Source organism: Toxorhynchites rutilus, chromosome 1, assembly GCF_029784135.1.
Source record: "Toxorhynchites rutilus septentrionalis strain SRP chromosome 1, ASM2978413v1, whole genome shotgun sequence".
Classification (NCBI taxonomy): domain Eukaryota; kingdom Metazoa; phylum Arthropoda; class Insecta; order Diptera; family Culicidae; genus Toxorhynchites; species Toxorhynchites rutilus.
The window spans coordinates 160,237,783-160,259,364 of record NC_073744.1 but is presented as its reverse complement, the minus strand read 5'-3'; the positions used below and the strand labels follow the sequence as shown (position 1 = coordinate 160,259,364).

The following is a 21,582-nucleotide window of genomic DNA, read 5'->3' as shown; positions in this document are numbered from 1 at the left end:
TTTAGACCTTCATTCCGTTCGTTCGATCTCTCAATTCGTACGCACTCCGAGACGCGGTTTATTGAGTGGTTAGCTGACCCGTGGCGGAGAGTGCCACCTTCGAGGGCCATAAAGTAGATGGAAGAAGGGCCATTGACTGACATTATTGATCCAGTCGGGTGGGAGTTTGGGGGAAGTGGAGAAGACAATCCCACCCTTCAGTAGATGGATTAGCGAACAGGTATGAAATAGTAATGACATGACGCGAATGCACTGCGCCTCATCATAATTTTATGGGCTTTGCATGTTTCGAAAGAAAAATTGTAGCTTTGTGCGAAGTCGGGTGAAATTTTAATGGACCTGAAAATCCCAACCCATGCTAAATCCTTCTGGGTACGGAAGCCAAGGGAAATTTGACTTGCACATATCATTTTGTGTGGAATGAAATGACATTTGAGCGGTTGTCACAGCGCGTTCCTTTGAGTGAGTTATGAGACGCAATTTCGCCCGGAAAAGGAATTTAATACAGCGGACAAAAATAAATAATATACGTTTAGTACATGCGACATTCGGCTTCCGTTGTCCGCACAAAGAAGGGTTGTGCTGGGAATTTTCCGTTGTTTACGTCAATGTCTGCGATATGCAATAACATCAAATGAATACTAATTTTATTACAATTCCTGATTCCGCCGCCCGAATGTTTTACTGGCTGTCGTATGACATCCTCTAGCGTGGCTTTCTAGAACACTCCTGATTAAAATATGACACTTGACAAAGCTGTTGTGAAATTAATGTGTTTTTAATCACATTAAAAATGATTTTTCGTACCATCGGTTAACTTTGGAAAATCATAACTCAAAACAAAAAATAACGTCCCTCTGATTTCGAGATATGTTATGAAGAAAATCTTCAGCTTTCCAGAGAAAATATAAAAAAACATAGCGCCCTTGGTCCAGAGACCATGAAAACTGTAAAAAACAAATAGGGTAAATGATCTTGGTTTGTCCAATTTATGGTGTTTTCACGCAACAAGTGAATGCAAATCGATTTTTCTTTCTGTAAATCACATATAATCAAGACGAGTTTGTTGAAAAGCCCTAAGTCTCTAGTTTCTAATTCTACCATAAGGCATTGAAATTATTCAAATATTAATGTTTTTTAACGATTTTCCTCAAAGAGAAATTATGATCATGGTTTGACCACCTCTGATCATGGATTGTCCAGAAAATGATCATGGTTTGTCCAGTTTTAAAAATCACAATTTTTGAATGAAAAAACTCGAATTTTCAAGTAGATGTTGCATTTACCATTGCTTGAGTTTACTGTCATCATATTGATCCATTCATAATTTAGGCTTTCTTCAGAATATTGCCTTTTCTTGAGCATTTCAGATGTGTTCACCTCAACATAACCAACACAGAAAAACCTTACTTTAGCTATGCGCGAAGCACACCATAAACAAACATAAACAAACTGCAGCGCGCCAAGCGGTTGCCATAGAAATCATGTGGACAAAACAACATTACATGGTTTAGCCAAGTAAATCTAATACAAATGGTGTGCAACCATGATGTTTACAATATTTGTAAGTGTTAGAATCCAGAAATGGTCTGAATACGTGCCAAATAATCATCTGGTGATTCATTAAAGTTAGCTCAAGTGAGGGGCGCATTGACACCAATAGAATGTGGTTTTTTATAATCCTTCAAAACATATGAATCCGAAAACATATACTATAAAACTACTGTAAATTATGAAGAAGACAATATTATTTATATGTTTTGAAACATTCGAATACCTAATTTGACAAACGTGCGCTTAACTAGAGCATTTAAAAACGTGGACAAACCATGATCATATTTTTGACTGGACAAACTTAAATCATTTACGTTACAATTAAAAATAACGAAAACAAAATTAAATTTTTCTGCAACTGTTATATTTTTCCTAAAAAGACGAGCTAATTGTCTTCAATTTGACATAAAAAATTTAATTTATTTTAATTTAAATTCATTATTTTAAAAATAGTCATTTTTGGAAAAAAAATGATAAAATCAAGATTTTTCGGACCACCCTATAATGGAAATGGACACCCTAACGAAAAAAAAAATACGGGTCTAACGTTTTGCTATAAAGAACAGAATTACGACTTTTCGCGAAAATCTGATTCGAATGAAAGTTTGTATTCCGTTTGTGTTGGAGGAAATATGAGTTTTCCACAGCAATTGGGATTTTTCAGACTCAAGTGTAACTTTTGAAAAGGTCGTATCGATTGTAGTAAGAGAAATCTTTGAATATTTATATCTCAAAAAGTATGAGTCGTACCGAAATAGTGTCTTAGAAAGAGTTATAGAGTATTGATATTAAAACGTGAAAAAATAGTACTCTTTTTTTATTTACAGAAAAACTTTAATTTACAATATCTAAAATATATACTTTTTTACTTTTTTTATATAAAACAGAAGTCATGTAGAAAATTAAAAAAAATGAGTTCAAGATAATACTATGTGGTAATACTATTTTTGACGAACTTTGTGGAACATCGAATTTTTATGAATTTTCGAAACTTTGAATTTTTGCATGTTAACAATCATTTTTTCTGCGTCTGTGGTCAAGGTTATCACGACATCGAGCATGTTGTTTGGTCGTGCGAGGTGTATCTTGTCGCCAGATCGAATTTAGAAAACTCCCTTCGGGCCCGAGGAAGACAGCCCAATGTGCCGGTGAGAGATGTGTTGGCTCGGTTAGACCTTGATTACATGACCTAAATATATGTTTTCCTTAAAGCTATCGATCTTCGTGTGTGATTGTACCTATGTCCTTATACCCTCCTTTTCATCCATTGCGAGCGATTGCCCCCCTTGGTATAAACAGCAAAATAAGTTGAAATGTAAATATACAATAGATATACGAATAGATTTAAGAATCGAGTGTGATCATCAACATTGTAACAATTCCCTTATATCCCATCCCTTTCCTGAAAGAATATGTCACCCTCTAAACTCGAGTAAACCGCGAGTAATAGGATTTCCACCTTACTAACCATAGTGTTAGGAAAATTATTTATGTATAGTTTTAAAACATATATTTAAGAATTCGGCTCCTTTAAACTAATGTGACTGAGCCTGTAAAAATAAACGATTTATATATATAAACAATCATTTTTAGCCACAAATTATGAATCCTGATGTGATATAAAGCAAAAAAAATCTTTATCAATCTCCTCCTGAATGCAGCCATTCACGAGATATTTAAAAAAAATATTTTTATTTTATTGTCTTTTTCATAGTAAATAGGCTCTTTTAATATGTTTGTCGCGTTGTACCGTCATGTTCATGACATTTTATGAATTTGCTAATAATTTTACTTATAAACTTTTGTAAATACATCATTAAGGTAGAAATATATATTTAGAAGTTACGTTGCCATACAAATGAAACACAAATTTCTGCATTACTCGAGAATTATTCAAGCAAATGAAACCAAATTAGACATATCGACGTTTTAGGATGCGATAAATATTTCTATGGTGGTTAGACTCCCCACTCCCCCTCTCTAAGAGGGGATTGCCATACAAATGAAACACAAATTTCTGCATTACTTGAGAATTGATCAAGCAAATTGAACCAAATTTTGCATTTGGAGGTTTTTGGATGCAATAAATGATTCTATGGTGGTTAGATACTCCTCCCCCCTCTCTTAGGTGGGGCTGCCATAAAAATGAAACACAAGTTACTGCATAACTCGAGAATTAATCAGGCAAATGAAACCAAATTTGGCATGTGAAGATTTTAGGAGGCAATAAATGTTTTTACGGTGGTGAGACACCCCACCCGCCTCTCTAAGGGTGAGCTGCCATACAAATGAAAGACAAATTTCTGCATAATTCGAAAAATAATCAAGCAAATGGAGCCAAATTTGTCATGCGAATGTTTTAGGGGACACGAAACGTTTCCATGGTGAATATATACTCCTCCCCTCTCTCTGAGGGTGGGGACTGCCATACAAATGAAGCATAGGCATAATTCAGGAACTAATCGAGCAAACTGAACCAAACTTGGCATGCGGAGATTTTAGGGGACAAGAAACATTTCTGAGGTGGTTCAACACACCTCCCACCCTTCTGAGGGGGGAGGCTGCCATAGAAATGAAACACAAATTTCTGCATTACTCGAGAACTAATCAAGCAAATGGCACCAAATTAGGCATATGGAGGTTTTAGGGTGCAATAAATGTTTCTATGATAGTTAAACTCTCCACCCCCCTCTCTAAGGGGAGAAGAGGGGAAGGGTCTGTCTCTATTCTATCATATTTTCTGTATCAAACATTTATAACATGTAATGTTTGAAGGTATTGATAACAAAAAACAAATTTCGGGCGGGACGAAGTTTGCCAGGTCAGCTAGTCTATATATATATATATATATATATATATATATATATATATATATATATATATATAAATGGATTTCTGTCTGTCTGATTCTTATGGACTCGGAAACTACTGAACCGATCGACATGATAATTGATATGTAGGGGTTTTTGGAGTCGGGGAAGGTTCTTTTCAAGAATTAATCAAGCAAATGAAACCAAATTTGACATTTGGCGGTTCAAGAGTGCAATAGATTATTCTATGGTGGTAAAATACTCCTCCCTCCTTTCTTAGGGGTTGCGGGGGGGTCTGCCATACAAATGAAACACAAATTTGTGCATTACTCAAGAATTAATCAAGCAAATGAAACCAAATTTGGCATGTGGAGGTTTTAGGGTGCAATAAATGTTTTTTGCGGTGGTTAGACTCTCCACCCCCTCTCTAAGCAGGGGGGCCGCATATACAAATGAAACACAAATTTCTGCATAACTCGAAAACTAATCAAGCAAATGGAGCCAAATTTGGCATGCGAAGGTTTTATGGGACACAAAACTAATCAAGCAAACGGAACCAAATTGGACATGTGGAGGTTTTAGGGAGCAATAAACGTTTTTATAGTGGTTTGACACTCCTCCCTCTCTCTAAAGGGGGGGCTCCCATACAAATGAAACACAAATTTCGGCATAACCTGAAAACTAATCAAGCAAATTGAGCCATATTTGGCATGTGGATGTTTTTGGGGACACGAAACATTTCTACAGTGTTTCGACACACCTACCCCCTCTCTAAGGGCATGTGGGTATGAACTTTTGCATAACTCGAGAACTATTCAAGCAAATGGAACCAAATTTGGGATGTGAGGGCTTTTGGGTTCGAGAAATGTTTCTATGATGGTATGACACCCCTTCCTCCTCTGGAAAGGAGAGGGGGTCCCATAAAAATAATGCACGTATTTCAACCAAACGTATTCCAACCAAACATGACAATTAAGAAATTTCGGAAAACTCTGAAGGAAAATGGAAAAATTCGAAAAATTCAATTCGCATGTGTTCTACAACTACACATTGACAAGCGTTGTTAGTCCATTTGATGTTTGCGGTAACGAAATTGATCTTCGTTCGAAAGTGGAAACGGATTTTAATGTGATAAAACACACTCCTATATCGTCTTCTATCTACATAAATAAAAATGGATCGCCGAATGTGTTCATAAGAGCAAAACTCGAGGAAGGAATTGTCCGATTGAGGGCTGTCTTCATTCTATCATATTTTTTGTATCAAACATTTATTCCGTGTAACGAAGAAACATGTTATTTGCACGTGGATGAAGAATCTATCACGAGAATTGTGTCTGAAAATAATCTGATATTATAATGTCGAGCTTTGGTAGAAGTACTGAAATTTTATGGTACAAAATAATTTCAAAGGGTAGATTAGAAGATCAATCAATGAAAAAAATCAAAAAAAATCAATACTCCGGATAATCGAGTCGGATAATATGATAATAATCATCGTAAGGCTAACACTTTTTAATGCATACAGATCAAACATTCTTCAAAAGGCAAATAATTCGAAAAAGGTTAGCCTTATTTAAATGTTTGTCCGTTCTGCGATGGAATGTCTTCCGGTTCGACAGATCTGAACTTCAAGATGATTCCAGGTTTAGTTATGTAAGTAGTCATTGGCCAATGAGCACCGAATACTCATTTTCTGTTTTTTCAAAACTGTAATCCAACAAATGAGGAGGATACTGATACAGATCATGAGTGTGGCTTGTAATAGTGGGGTCATTCTGAATCGTATGCTGTGATTAATAATTGTTATGTTGCACTACAATAATTACAATTACCAATCGAAATGAGGATTGAAAATTTGCAATTAAATTAGATTGAATCATTAAGAATAAAAAATATTTGACACGGTCAGACAAAGAATTCGTGTACATGTATATTACTATTGATCTTAGACTAATAACTGTCATGGTGTTTTCCTGTTTGGTACTTTCAAAGAAAAACGTCCTTAATATTCCTACGTCAAAAATACAACTTATGACCTGCCCAATTCCTTTTTTTTTTTTTTGAATACACTCGTGATACGGAACTTACAAGAAGTTTTCACATTCCAGTTCACCAAATTATGCACATGAGAAATCCAAAAGCACCGTGAAATGATACATCGCGCCAGCTTTAGTGTCATGATACGAAGAGCACTTGTGTATTTAAGCATTTTTATTTATGCGTTGCTAAAGGTTTGCTTTTATGCGTACCATAGTATTGTGAAGAGTTGCGGTTCAACATTTGTGTGTGTTGTGTTGTGAAGTGTTATAGTGTATCAACAGGTTAAAAGACCGCTGAGTCAGTTGGTTGGATTTTCTACTTGATGTTTAAATAAACATCAAAATTTGGAGCCTATTTTATACAAGGAAGAAGAAGAAGAATGTTCACGTTGCATACACAGTGCAGAAGGAACAATGGCAATGAAGACACAAATTTTAACATATGGTCAACTTGTATATTGTTCTCGCGAGGGCAGGAATTATTCATGAATGTACCATTTACAGCTGCTTCTACAAAACGACGTGAACTATCCGTCTTTTTCAGGGTTAAAACAACATTTTACTAAAGAGTTAATAGTAAAATTTCGATCAATCTATATAAATGCAAATGATTTGTAGTTCGTGTGTCATGGTTTAACTTGGAAAGGGATCAACATAATTGAATGTTTTTCTCTTCGTTTGATGTGTTTTATTGTGATTTTTATGCCATCCAAAGCATTGCAAAATCAACGGGAAAGTTGGAAAGTTGTAGTTCTTCTCTGGTCGTCAGAAGGCATATCTCACAGTACTATCAGCTAACCAAACTTTAAAATTTACAATTTGATGGATATTTATAACAATTTACTTCGATGCCGTAGATTGTTGAAATTCATCAGATTCAACTAAACAAAATTGCAATCCGAGGAGTACGTACACAGTTCGGAAGAAAATATTAAAAATATGAAAGGTTGTATCCGGAACACAACCGCACTGTTGACGTAGGACTACGAAAACACTTTATTCATTTCGCTTGTTTATTTTTCGGAAGATATTTCAGAATGCACCAAACTTTAGAAATAGCTCTCTAAAAGAATGTTTTGCTGGCCCTGAAAAGGGCCGATTGTTAACATCGGTTTTAAGAAGCAATTGAAGGTTGGTTGATTCACCACTACCATCGTTCAGGCATTACTCATTGCAACGAAAGACGTAATCTACCAGAAGGTATTGAATTTACATATATGTGATTTGCTCAACCTCTGTACTTACAAAGTAGACGAGAAATATTAAATTCAATCGAATTTAAAAAATTTTGCACTCAATCACTAATTTAAATCAGAGTAGTACAGGGCGGACTCAATGATATACAGTTTTTTAATTCTTTTCACTGTATGTAATCGAATCCTGTATATGTAAAAAAGTTTTAATTTGTTTTCTTTTTGCATATATTTTTCTTTTATTCAATAAAAAAGAAGAATTTCATTTTTGATTCATCCCCTTAAAGTCAGAAAATACCTTTCTCATATGAAAAAATAAATTATCTAGATTATCTCAGAAGGTGATAGAAAATCATATTTGGTGAAAAGAAATCCTTCTACGCATATGTTCGAATTTCAACAATGACAGAGGTATATAACTTTTATTTTTGTTTCGGACTCTGTTGCCTCAAACTTGCTCTACATTAAAAAGTACGCTTCGGAAGGCAATTCTGTTGCTTTCATTTAAAAGATGAGAAAATTTAGTAATGTAAACATCTCAATTAGTGGATTCTAATAACATTTTAGAAGTGAAAAACTTAAATGTTGATATTTTTTTATGCGTTATTATTAATTTTATCCTTAAAAATTATATTAAACTAGATTGTTTCTATCAATTAAATTGAAGCTCTCTATTTGCTCTACAAATTGTTCTTTGACACATAATTTCTATCTTTCCTTATGTGGCTTCAATATCGATATAAACAATTCCTGGGGAAAATTCAGACAAAATTATCAAAAATGACGATTTTTAACCCACTGTACATGTGATAGCCACTTAAATTTCACTTTAACGTTGGAAGGTTACATTTCTCCTTGAAATAAGTCATATTTGAAATATAAATAAAAATATTTTTTTCCAAACTGTATATAATCGAGTCCAAAATTGTATATAATCGAGTCCAACCTGTATCATCTAGTATCGATGGCGAATGTGTGTTCAAAAAAACATTTTCGTGAATGTTCGAGATTATTGAAATAAAAAATCAATCGTGGGCGGGGCAACATTTAACGGATCTACTAGCATAATATATTACTATTCGTTTTCCAATTTTCCTTCAATCCACCCGGTACAGGGAAACTTCGATATAACGTACCCTCGATATAACGTCACTCGATATAACGTACATTTTACCTCGATATAACGTACACATTATCAAAGTCCAAAAAAATTTAAGAACAATAGATTATCTGTATTTTGATACCAAAGCTTGTGTTGTAACTTTAACCAATCCCGAAATGAGCAATTCCAAATGAAATCGACAAATGACAAAACATGAGTATTTTTGATTCGAATGAAAGTGTGTATTCCGTTTGGGTTAGAGGAAATATGAGTTTTCCACAGCAATTGTGAATTTTCTGACTCAAGCGTAACTTTTGAAAAGGGCGTATCGATTTGAGTAAGAGAAATCTTTGATAATTTATATCTCAAAAACTATGAGTTGTACCGAAATAGTGTCTTAGAAAGAGTTATTAGAGTATTGATGTTTGAATATGAAAAAAATGTACACTGAGAAAAAAATTAGTACTCTTTTTTTATTTACAAAATAAAAAATTCAATTTGCAATATCCAAAATACATATTTTTCATTTTTTTTATTTTTTCTTACAAAATAGAAGTCATGCAGAAAATTTAAAAAATGGGCCCAAGATGGTAAAACTATTTTTGACGAACTTTGTGGAACATCAAATTTTTAGGAATTTTCGAAACTTCGAATTTTTGTATGTTAACCATCATTTTTAGCCACAAATTATGAATCCTGATGTGATTTAAAACAAAAAAGGTTATTATCAATCTCCTTCTAAATGTAGCCATTCTCGAAATATTTAAAAAAATATTTCTAATTTATTGTCTTTTTTATAGTAAATAATCCCTTTTAATATGTTTGTCGTGTTATACCGTCATGTTCATGAAATTTTATGAATTTGCTTATAATTTCCAACAACTTTTCCAAATACATTATCATGGTTAATTTTTTGACTCAAGCATAACTTTTGAAGAGGGCGTATCGATTTGAGTAAGAGAAATCTTTAATAATTTATATCTCAAAAACTATGAGTCGTACCGAGATAGTGTCTTAGAAAGAGTTATAGAGTGTTGATGTTTGAATATGAAAAAAATGTACACTGAGAAAAAAATAGTACTCTTTTTTTTATTTACAAAATAAAAATTCAATTTGCAATATCCAAAATACATATTTTTCATTTTTTTTTATTTTTTCTTACAAAATAGAAGTCATGCAGAAAATTTAAAAAATGGGCCCAAGATGGTAAAACTATTTTTGACGAACTTTGTGAAATATCAAATTTTTAGGAATTTTCGAAACTTCGAATTTTTGTACGTTAACAATCATTTTTAGCCACAAATTATGAATCCTGATGTGATTTAAAACAAAAAAGGTTATTATCAATCTCCTTCTAAATGAGCCATTCTCGAAATATTTAAAAAAAATAATAAATTTCCAATTTATTGTCTTTTTTATAGTAAATAATCCTTTTTAATATGTTTGTCGTATTATACCGTCATGTTCATGAAATTTTATGAATTTTCTTATAATTTCCAACAACCCAATTGCTGTGAAGAACTCATATTTCCTCCAACCCAAACGGAATACGCACTTTCATTGGAATCAAAAATACAAGTTTTTAAAATTTGCATTTTTAGGACGATTTCATTTGGAATTGCTGAAATACAACTGTTTTGTGATTCTGGATTCTAAATGAATCAAATTTCAGAACGAAGGGAAACATCATGAGAAAAGTTGGCTTCGTCTTCTTATTGATTTTATTCAATATTACTCAAACAGTTGTATAAGCTACGTTTCAGAGTTCTTTATTATGCTTCGATATAACGTAAAATTTTGAAAGTAAAATTTACGTTATATCGAAGTTACCCTGTATATAAAACATGTACATAAAACAAATAAATAAATTCATGCACGAAATCTAAATTGTTCTTCCAAAAATAAATCACAGAAATAGAAATTAAAATTGTTCATATGATATTGAAAGTAGTTATTTTGGATAAACAACCACATATTATAAAGTTTGAAAAAAAAAATATTAGAGGATCGGATAAGAGCCGACTGTTGAAGTGGAATTAATCTTTATTCTTGTTTTTGAATATGAAAAATATCAGCCATGATTATTTTTAGTGGATACACAAGTGGTTTCGGCTGCCAGATTAAAAGACGCTCTATGAGCATTAAATCGAAGAATTTGACTCATTGACTTTAAGCTGAAATCGACATCTATTAAAATTTTTGATGGCTAATCCTGGATCTCTACCCAATTTACTAAGTTGAAGCTAAAGACGATTTTTTCCAACATTGTTCCACTTGTGAAAATGAGTTTGCAGGATTTTTTTTCTGGTTCACCTACAACGAAAAATGTCAAATGTCGCTAAGGAAAATTGGCAGAATATTCAGGAATGTGTAAATTCCTCAGTTAGTTTATCCTATCGATAGTTTATCGAAGCTTTTTCAGAGTGTTTGTCGATTAAAAAATTCCGAACAAACAATCAATGAAGTAATGTGTGCACTTTTTCTTTATTTTAATTTCCACAACTGATTTCTATTACTCAATGAGCTTTCTACAAACATTACAAAATAGAAGAGCTGAAAATGCTGAGAAACGAATCCAGAACGGAATTCACGTGTCACGCTAGAAATTTTAACTATTAATGGCCCTCGTATATGCAGACGGTTCTATTTTTAGTCGCGAAAAATAAAACTCGGCTGGGATGCCACACTATCAACCATCGGGGATTGAATGGAATAATTTGAGCTTTTCCCCCTCCGTTTGACCCCTCAGCAGATATACTCACACACACATCAAATCCCTCTTCGCTATCGACGGATCGCCTGTCCTTGGCAGTGACGGCACGCACCGCCGATCCGGGAAATGGACCGGGAGAACAGATTCACTTTCGTTCCACTGGAGAGCACACCATCCTCAACGACCGCAACTAAACACAACAAGTGGTTATCGCAAATCTTCCAGAGCACTACACCCCCCACACGCAATAGGATTCCTACGCGCTACGGAAGGATTCTTCTTTCATATTATCCTCTTTCCTCGCAGAGCATACTCGAATACGTCATAAATTGCCATTCTCCTCTTCGCTTTTATTGTCAAAAACTTGGCCGAAGAATTTGGGCAAAATCTCGCATTTCTTGGTCCCACCATCATCCACTATGGGATTCTATTAATAGCGAATAACCCTCCGCTTCTCCTTCTTCTCGTCAAGTCTCACCACTCTTCTGCGATTGTGGTCAACCCGGCAGTTACCACCGCTCCCCGAGCAAACCCACTCGCTGTCCGCACTCACAAATTTTGGTATCATTACGATTGGCACACAAATTCAGGCAGCACAACACGCGCTCCCGCCACGACGCCCGAAAAAAAAGTAATGAAGCGATTGCTGAATTATTTGACCCACACTCTGTGCGTCGAGACCACTCTTTAATACCATAACAATCGACCCGAAGGAAACGCGGCAACAACCCGTCGATGTCCGGTCGTTCTGCACACCGCCGCCGCTGCTGCCGATGCCATCGTAACAAACTATTCGCCGACGTATCGATCGCTCCTCGAACCGTGGAAAGTATCAAAACATTGCCTATGTACACATTTTTTCCTCCCCATTGCACTATTTCTCTACCGACCGCCCCCCAAACGGCCCACTTCTCTCCGCGACACGACACATACCTTATAAATTATCCTTGCTCTCTCTCTACTTCCTCTGTTCTGTTCGGAAACAACAAGAGGACACCGCTTCCGACGACGGTCCCAAATTACACACACACACAACAAGATCGCACCTGATTGATTGAGCCTTTAAACACCCCTCCCGGGGGGACTTACTTCAACCAGTGCTATGTCCAGGCCTAATTGTTCCCCCATTTATTAGAGAAAAAATAACCGACCGCGAGGGGACGGGACGTGACCACGAGAGGAGTTCCGATTAAAACCTTCCGTTTCGATTGACGGTCGCATGTGAACTGAACTCCACGGACACGCAGTCCACCGCGAGCACACGAGTGAATGAGTTACGATCCACACACTGGAACAGGATCTCTCCTCCAAAAGAAGCTGGAAGCAGCCGTCTCAGCGCTAACCTCCGTCTTGACCCCCGGAACGCAACAACCGCGCGGCTTGAAATAACTTGAAAACAAAACATTAAGACTTCCAATCAGCTGTCGGCGCTAGGTCCCACTTCAACATTGCACGTAGTACACACTCTCGGCCTCCCTCTCAGCCGTTGACCATGCGCACTTCCGGCTACACTCACTCTCGCGCTCTCCCGTTTCGGCCGATGGAAGTGGTCGCACGGTGGGGTAGAAAGGTGTTGATTTCTGTTGGAATTCTGGCTCTGACAAAATAATTATGATTTTCTTGGAATCAAATGTTTTGAAACACAAAAACAGGAGCAGGAACAAGACAATAAAACATTGAAAATTCTTGTAAATGAAAACAAAACAAATCTGTTAAAATTCTGAAAATATACAAAACTTCACGAAATTCGGAAAATTGTAAATTCAAAACTGAGAGAATTTAGAAACTTCATAACATTCTTAAATTCAAAAAATGTCCAAAAATTTAAAAAAATCATAAATTTTAATTTGAAAATTTTTGAAATATAAAATTTGATTAAAATTTGGGAAACTCACAAAATTTTGAAATTACAAAACATTTGAAAAATAGTATAAGCTACACAATTAATAAAACTAAAAAAAAGTCTTAAAGACTTAGAAAATTGAGTTTTAAAAATAAATAAAATAAAAAAAAACCCATACAGATTTAGAAAATTCAAATAAGGAACAGATGAAATTGAAGGAATACATTTCTAAAAAAATCTAACAAGAAAATCCGCTAAAAATCCAACAAAAAAAATCCGAACAATAAAAAAAACTTCAATAATATAATAACGGGTTCTCAAATGGGGATCAACATAGGGTAGGAGCCTGCCTGTTGGTCTCAAATGTTCCTATCTCACGCCTCCACGAAGATCATATGACGACATTTTTAGATCGGGCGTGAACTGGAAACACACACCTGGTCTTGGCTCCGAGAACGGGTGTCGAAAGTGGCTAAGTGAGGGGGTGCGAGCGAGTCAGAGCGCTATATCTCTCCCGGGGAAGGCCTCCCGGGTCATGGAGGCCTTGCCAACCCGCTGTCTCCCGGGCAAAGGAGATACACCCAATAAAATGGAGCTACGATCACGAAGAATAATTAGAATGCGATCACCCGAGGAGGGTCCCCGAACTGGAGCTGGTCCTGGAACGGGCGTAAGAGCGAGCGGCCAGCGGCTGGAGGGCGATGTGCAAGAGCGGGCCACCAGCCGGGTTCAACCCGAAGAGCTACCGCCACACGGAAACAGCAGCCATCGACATCACCCAAGAAACGCTGCGCCTACGAGGCGTGTTGTGACTGCCAGACGGCAGTCGTCCACACTCGTGGGTACCACTAGGCGCCGGATCATGTGGACACACGAAATGAATGAATTCGTGATCCGCGCCTATTACATCTGCACTGCTTTGGAGACGGACATGAGTGGTCGCCCTCGAATACTAACAATGTTCGAGGAAGCGTATCCAGAGTTCGTTGGGAGGCTTGATCAGAACGCGATGAACGCGAGGCGTAGAGCGATAGTACGCAACAACATGCTCTCCCAAACGCAAATCGACGAGATCAAGCAGCAGGTGCAGAGAGAAATAAGCTCCAGGAACAACAGAGCAAGCGATGTGTCGAGACGAAGTTCAGTACGGCTGAGCAATTCATTCGCGAGTGGGGCACGCGAATCAGCACCAGTGGAGGCCACAGTACAACAACCCCCTGAGCCGGAAGACCCACAGCCAGATCAACAACTACTACGCGATCTGGTCTTCCACTACGACGAGGCGATCTCACAGTTCCGCGACACAGACCCATTGTCGCGCCCCAGGATCCCGAAGTTGCAGCATTCCCGCAGGCTGACAAGTGCAGTAAAGCTCATGAACGAGCACGTTCTTCCGCTGCACTTGGTTGATGCTGAGAACATGGAGGAGCTGCAACTGAAAGTTTACTGCGCTGCTGTGGCGACCGCCAAAAGTTTAGGATACCGTATTAGGCCAAGAGGCGGACTGCTCCAACATCTCCGTGAAAGGCGTGAGCCTCCATGGCGAAGGAGATTGGAGCAACGGATCCTAAACAAGCGCGCCGCAATTGGAAGACTGATGGCGTACAAAAGAGGCAGCAGATCGGTGAAATTATGTCGCCAAGTTGCTGTGATCGTGCGGCCTACTGAACTTCGCCAGCTGGGAGCTCACCAGCTGACGGAAAAACTCGACACACTGGTACAGCAATTGAGCGTCCTTACAAAACGGCTGAAACGTTACTCTGACTCTGCAAAGCGCCAGGAACAAAATCGGATGTTCAGAGATAACGAGAAAGCGTTCTACGACCACATTAGCGACGAGAAGCCCGACTACCGCGAAGGTTTGCCAGATATTAGCGATGTGACCAACTTCTGGGCTGGTATTTGGGAGACCCCAGTAGAACATCGCGACGGGCAAATGTGGTTAAGACGGGAGGAGGAGAGTTGTGGTGAAATTGGAGAGATGCCAGCTATCATCGTCGGAGAGAACGATGTCCGCGAAGCCTCGCGGTACCTGAGGAACTGGGCAGCACCGGGCCCCGATGGTGTTCTTCTGGCACAAGAAGCTGACCGTCGCACATCCAAAGATAGCTGAGTGCTTCAACAAGGTGCTACGTGACCCACACAACCTTCCTGAATTCGCCACCCGTGGCGTCACCTTCCTCCTCCCGAAAGACAGCAACACATTGAACCCATCAAAGTACAGACCGATAACGTGCCTATCGAGTCTGTACAAAATACTGAGCAGCATAATTACCGCCAAAGTTTCTGCTCACTGCGAACAGCATCACATCATCGCAGAAGAGCAGAAAGGATGCAGGAAAAATACGCATGGCTGCAAAGACCAGGCCATCATCGACGCAGCCATAGTCGGCCAGGCGGTTTATAACCAGCGGAACCTAAGCATGGCCTATATCGATTACAGGAAGGCTTATGACTCCATACCTCACTCGTTTCTCGTCCGGGTATTGGAGCTCTACAAAATTGATCCCTTCGTCGTTAGGTTCCTGCAGCATGCGATGAGGCAGTGGAGTACGTCTCTGCACCTCAGTGATGGGGAAAATGTGTTGCAGTCTAGAACGCTGCAGATAAAGAGGGGAATATTCCAAGGCGACTCTTTCAGCCCGCTTTGGTTTTGTCTGGCATTGAACCCCCTCAGTAGGACGCTCAATAGAAACGGTCATGGCTATAAAATAAGGTATGGCGACGGCGCCCACGAAGAAGTGACCCATACCTTCTACATGGATGATCTCAAGGTCTACGCTGATTCACGTCAGCGTCTAGGTGTAGCTATCCGGGTTGTCGAAGACATAAGCAGGGACATTTGCATGGAGTTCGGCCTCGACAAGTGCCGCTGTGTCCATCTGCTGAAAGGGCAGCTTACCGAATCCGGAGGTTACGAGGTCTATGACGGCGAGTTCATAAGAGACATGGTTCGTGGCGAATCCTATAAATATCTTGGATTCCGACAGCTCACCGGGATTCGCCACTCCGACATCAAGACGGAGCTGCGAGACAAGTTCTTGAGTCGAGTGAACTGTGTCCTGAGGACTTTCCTCAACGCGGGGAACAAGGTACGCGCGATCAACACATTCGCGGTTCCCCTGCTGACCTTCAGTTTTGGTGTAGTCAAATGGAGCAAAACTGACCTAGAGGACCTTGAGAGGAGGATGAGGAAAGCATTTAAAGAGGCCGGAATGCACCATCCTCAATCGGCACTGGAGAGAGTTTCATTGCCACGCAAAGAAGGGGGACTTGGAATAGTCGACATATCTGCACTGTGTGTTGCCCAGGTACGACAACTGCGCGAGTACTTCGCAGAACGCGCCAACCAAAACGCGCTATACCGGGCTGTCTGCGCCGCCGACAGAGGATACAGCGCTCTGCACTTGGCGCAAGCGGAGTACCAACTCAACTGCAATCTGCAGACAGTGGAGGAGAAGATTGCAGCTTGGAAGCAGAAGGCAGTGCATGGTGCCCACCCCCATCAACTGGACCGGCCACACGTCGACAAGGCCGCATCTAATCTGTGGCTAACGCGTGGTGAACTCTCTTCAGTAGTAGAAGCCGACATGATAGCCATCCAGGACAGGATAATGCCGACGAGAAACTGCAGGCGGTACGTCTGGCATCAAGACGTTGATGACATTTGCCGGATGTGTCATCAACCAGGTGAAAACATAGAGCACATTATGGGAGGCTGTCCCGTTTTGGCCAACGCAGCCTACACCGAGCGCCACAACAACGTGGCCCGTATTGTTCATCGACAACTGGCGCTCCAATGTGCTCTACTGGAAGACAACGTACCAAACTACCGGTACCTGCCTGCACCTGTCCTGGAAAATGACCGTTTCAAGCTGTACTGGGATCGCACTGTTCTGACCGACCTCTCGATCCACCACAACCGGCCAGATATAATGGTTTACGACAAGAGCGACCGCAAAGTCACCATCATCGATGTCGCTATTCCACTGAACCAGAATCTGGAGGAGACCCACGGTCGCAAAATCTGCAAGTACCGACCATTGGCCGTGGAGCTCAAGGAACTGTGGGGGCTAAGGGAGGTCCCAAGAATTGTTCCAGTCGTTCTCTCTGGAACTGGAATTGTCCCGAAGACACTTCTGGAAGCGCTAAAGGTGTTGAATATGGAGAAGGAATTGGCCGGCATCCAAAAGTCGGTCATCCTTAGCACCTGCGCGATTGTCCGACAATTTCTCGGTCAGGACTGAAACAGCACGAGCATGCAGATACGTGCATTCCGCAGAGCCTAGTCCCCCTTTGGCATTCAGAAGCCCGGGGGCAGGTGAAAATTCTGGCTAGGTTCGCCTAGTTAAGAAGTGAGATAAGTCTGCCAAAAAAGTAATAAGAATTATGATATCAAAAAAGAAAAATAATAAAAATTAAAAAAAAAATATTAACTCTTGAAAATTTATAAAATTAAAAATGATCAACTTAGGAAAATTTTGTAAATTCAGAAAACTCAACAGCATAAAAATGTACAATGTAGAAATTAAAAAAAAAAGGTGCATTTAAAAAATATACAAAATCGAAAATTTAAATAAATACAAAAAGATAGGAAAAGTTGAAGGGAGGCGATCTGGCGTAGTGGTAACATCCATACCTCTCACGCAGAGATCACGAGTTCAATTCTCACTCCCGACATTCTTCCAAAAATGGAAGTAAAAGTGACGAACCAGACGAATTGTGCTGAAAATCACTATAATAGAGAAAAAAAAATAGGAAAAGTTGAAAATGAATCAAATAAATAAAAATTGAGAAATGAACACGAAAACAAAAAAAAATATCAAAAGATCAAGAAAAGTTCAGAAAATTAAAAAGCTCAGACGATTTAGAATTAATAAAATATGAAAAATCAAAATAATAAGAGGATTCAGAAAATTCAAAAAGTTTTTAACATTTAGAAAATTCTAACAATTTCGAAAATTCAGAAAATTCTAAATAGGACACTGAGAGAAATCAGAAAATTAAAAAAAAAATTAAATTTAGAAAGTTCAAAAACATTATATGGTTCGGCAAATATCCATATACAGCCATTCGATGTCAAACCGACATAGTGGTTCTCAGATGTTCGTCAAAAGAGGTAATTTTTATAGCAAAACATTAGACTCGGATTTTTTAAATTTTTTTTATTAGGGTGCCCATTTCCATTTTAGGGTGGTCCGAAAAATTAACTTTCCCTCTTTTTTTTTTTTTTTTTTCAAAAATGACTTTTTTTCAAAAATTCCTAACTTTTGAACTACTAGACCGATTCAGATGATCGACATATCAAATTAAAATCAATCTTTTTTGAAAAAAATACTATACTTGCAGAAAAATTTTTTATATTTTTTTCTGGAAAGCTGAGAATTTTACACATATCATAAGTCGAAACCAGAGAGGCGTTTTTTTCGTTTTTGAGTTATGATTTTTCAAAAATCAATCAATTCAATTCAATCAAATCAATCAACTTTTTCCTCTTTTTTCCAACACAAAAATTCTTAACTTTTGATCTACTGGACCGACTCAAATGATCGACAATTTTAATTTTAATTTTAAGCCAATTAGAAATATTTAAATTTTGAAAAATATCAGACTGGCGAAAAAAAAATTGATTTTGATTTCGTAATTATTTATTGTATTAGTTTTTTTATAGTTTACATGGTTTGGGAACCAAGAAGGTATATTTTTTCATATTTTAAATAAAATAATATATATTTCTTAAAAGCTTTACATAACATATCCAAAAAACAGAGATGTGTCATTTTCCGTTTCTAAGTTTTGATTTTTCAAAGTTAACATCTTTTCAGTCTTCGTTGAATATTTCTATGCGACTAGACTTGATGTACGCGACTAGAATTTAATTATTTGGCGAATGTGTAATTTGTATAAAAGGCTAGTTAATTGGTTTTAATTTGATATATCGATCATCTGAATCAGTCCAGTAGTTCAAAAGCAATAAATTTTTAAACAAAGTCATTTTTGGAAAAAAGAGTAAAAAGTTGATTTTTCGGACAACCCTAATGGAAAAATAAAAAAATACGGGTCTAATGTTTTGCGATAAATAACAAAACTACAACTTTTCACGAAAATCTGAGAACCACTATATCGGTTTGACATAAAATGACTGCATATTCATAAAATCAAAAAAATATCAAAAACTAAAAAAAATCAGAAATTTAGAACTTTCCCAAAATTAAAAATATATTTCGGAAAAATAAAAAAAAATCTGGTCATTCAAATAAAAGGGTAATTAGAAAAACAAAAATTCTGGAAACTTCAGGAAATTCGTGAATTTGAAAAATTAGAAAAAGATTTTCCCGTCAATAAATTAAAAAAAATTAAAATTATACAAAATTATAAAAACAAGAAAACTAAAGAAATTTAAAAAGTAACACTTCAGATTTTGTAAATTCTCAAAAAAGAAATCAAAAAATTAAAAAATAACAAAAATCCAAAAAAAAAATTAAAAAAGGGAAAGGTTGAAAATGTAAAAAATAAAAATTAAAAAACTCAAACCTCAATGCGTTCTGCAAATTTAAAAAAGTTCAGAAAACTAAAAATTCCTAAAATATTAACAATCAAGATAATGAGGAAAATTGAAGAATTCAACAAATATAATATTTAGAAAATTCCCAAACTCATAAAATTCAAAATATAAATTCAAGAAAATTAAGAAAATCCATAAAATTTAGGAAGTTCAAAAATATTATAAAATTAAACAAATATCCTTAAATCCATGAACAATTAAAAACTAAAAAAAAAATCAGAAATTAAGAAAATTGTCCCAAAAACAAAATTTGAAAAAATAAAAATAAATCTGGTCATTTTCAAAAACGGTAATTCATACAACAAGAAATTCTGGAAACTTCGATTCGTGAAATTTAAAAAGTTTATAATAATTGAATATTTTTTTTAATTAATTATTCAACATTTCTAAATATTCTAAATTGAAAAGAAACATAAAAAAAACCGAAAATTCTGATGATCTGATGATGAATCTGAAAATTCATTAAATTTTTAAAAATAGAAAAAAATGAAAACATAGAAAAATTCTAATTGTTTGAAAAAAACAATGAAAATGAGGATAAAAGAAATTATAAAACTAGGAAGATTAGATAAATTTTTATAAAATTAGAAAACTGAAAAAAATTCAAATATTTAGAAATTTAAAAACATTTAGAAGACTAAAATTTGAAAATTGATTTAAATTTAAAAAATTCAGATGGCTCAGAAAATTTTAGAAATTGAAAAAAAGAAAAATATTAAGGAAATTTTGAAAATTTAGAAAACTCAGATTTGATTTTTTTCAAAATTGAAAAATTTCAGAAAATTGTGAAGGTTAAAAAAATCAGAAAATCAAATAAATTGAAAGATAACAGCGGAATCAAAAGATTTATAAAATTTTAAAAAATTAGAAAAATAATTGAAAAAATTTAAAGATAATTGAGAAAACTCAGAAAATTTCTGATGATTTTGAAAAATTAAGGAAATTAATAAAGCAAGTTGAATAAATTTAGGAAACTAAAGAATGTGAAATTTCTGAAAATGAGGAATATTTCAAAAAAATCAGGGAATCGAAAATCTAGAATTGAAAAAATAGCAAAATATGAGGGAAAACTTAAGGAATTATAAAATTGAAAATATTTAAAAGATCTGAAAACTGAGAAAACTGATAAGAAAATAAAAAACGGAAAAATTGGAAAATTAAGAACGCTGAGAAAACTAAGAAAACTTTTAAAAAATTTAAGAATTTTGTTAAATTGATAAATTCTTAAAAATGGAGAAAATTCAGAAAATTTGAAAAACTTAAAAAAATTAAACATTCGAAAAATCAAAATAAAACGAAAAAATTTAAAAATATAAAATTCTCATGTCTCAAAACAAGCAAAAACTTTTTAAAAATCGGAAAAAGAGCAGATTTTTTTTTTTTTTTTATAAATCGTTTATTTTTACAGACTCAGTTACATTAGTTTAAAGGAGCCGAATTCTTAAATGTATTTTTTAAAACTATACATATACAATTTTCCTAACACTGTGGTTAGTAAGGTGGAAAACCGATTACTCGCGGTTTACTCGAGTTTAGAAGGGTGACATATTCTTTCAGGAAGGGGATGGGATATAAGGGAATTGTTACAATGTTGATGATCACACTCAATTCTTAAATCTATTCGTATATCTATTGTATATTTACATTTCAACTTATTTTATTGTTTATACCAAGGGGGGCAATCGCTCGCAATGGATGAAAAGGAGGGTATGAAGACATAGGGACAATCACACACGAAGATCCATAGTTTTAAGGAAAACA

At 36.2% G+C, this 21,582-nt stretch overlaps 1 protein-coding gene across 5 annotated transcripts in view; it reads right to left on the bottom strand.

Annotated features, from left to right (window-relative positions):
• Positions 1 to 21,582, bottom strand: part of LOC129767995 (eye-specific diacylglycerol kinase) — a 475,932-nt gene that overhangs the window by 441,053 nt on the left and 13,297 nt on the right. For 2 of the 5 annotated variants that reach the window (XM_055769339.1, XM_055769362.1), the window contains exon 1: positions 11,463 to 12,643. The exons of 1 other annotated variant lie outside the window; for it this stretch is intronic. The gene's annotated coding sequence lies outside the window, so the exon portion shown is untranslated. Of the gene's footprint in view, positions 1 to 11,462; positions 12,644 to 21,582 lie in introns of those variants that run through there. 2 more of the 5 variants (XM_055769356.1, XM_055769371.1) reach the window with 2 other exon arrangements.